The 790-nt window shown below is 42.0% G+C and overlaps 1 non-coding gene and 1 pseudogene across 1 annotated transcript; both read left to right on the forward strand.

The window, feature by feature from the left end:
- The first annotated feature begins 107 nt into the window (after positions 1-107).
- On the forward strand, positions 108-226 carry LOC121841855. The gene has a single exon (XR_006080794.1). It is a non-coding gene; the product is annotated as a 5S ribosomal RNA (ribosomal RNA).
- A 232-nt stretch (positions 227-458) lies between these two features.
- LOC121841856 lies at positions 459-576 on the forward strand (annotated as a pseudogene).
- The last annotated feature ends 214 nt before the right edge of the window (positions 577-790 follow it).

Below are 790 nucleotides of genomic sequence, written 5' to 3' on the forward strand. Positions count from 1 at the left end.
TTCCACTTTTTGAGTGACACAAAGATGCTTATCTAAATGGTGAAAATGCAACAGCTGTTAATCAGACTCACTTTCACTTTACATAGTGCACCAAGACATAGTTTCTCGCTTACGACCACACCGGCCTGAGTACGCCTGATCTCGTCTGATCTCGGAAGCTAAGCAGGGTCGGGCCTGGTTAGTACTTGGATGGGAGACTTCCTGGGAATACCAGGTGCTGTAAGCTTTTTTGTCACTTTTTTCCCACAAGGCTGAAATATGTGCCCTTGCTTTGAAATAAGTAAGCAAGTTTAGTTTGTATTTCATCCAACAATCTGTGCTACAAATTATGGCTGCAGTATATGCAATTTCTTCCACTTTTTGAGTGACACAAAGATGCTTATCTAAATGGTGAAAATGCAACAGCTGTTAATCAGACTCACTTTCACTTTACATAGTGCACCAAGAGATAGTTTCTCGCTTACGACCACACCGGCCTGAGTACGCCTGATCTCGTCTGATCTCGGAAGCTAAGCAGGGTCGGGCCTGGTTAGTACTTGATGGGAGACTTCCTGGGAATACCAGGTGCTGTAAGCTTTTTGTCACTGCCTTGTGGAATTTCAACTCTTTGTCCGTTTTTTTCCCACAAGGCTGAAATATGTGCCCTTGCTTTGAAATAAGTAAGCAAGTTTAGTTTGTATTTCATCCAACAATCTGTATGGCTGCAGTATATGCAATTTCTTCCACTTTTTGAGTGACACAAAGATGCTTATCTAAATGGTGAAAATGCAACAGCTGTTAATCAGACTCA

The sequence above is a fragment of the Oncorhynchus tshawytscha genome, unplaced genomic scaffold (genome assembly GCF_018296145.1).
Source record: "Oncorhynchus tshawytscha isolate Ot180627B unplaced genomic scaffold, Otsh_v2.0 Un_contig_13014_pilon_pilon, whole genome shotgun sequence".
NCBI lineage: Eukaryota > Metazoa > Chordata > Actinopteri > Salmoniformes > Salmonidae > Oncorhynchus > Oncorhynchus tshawytscha.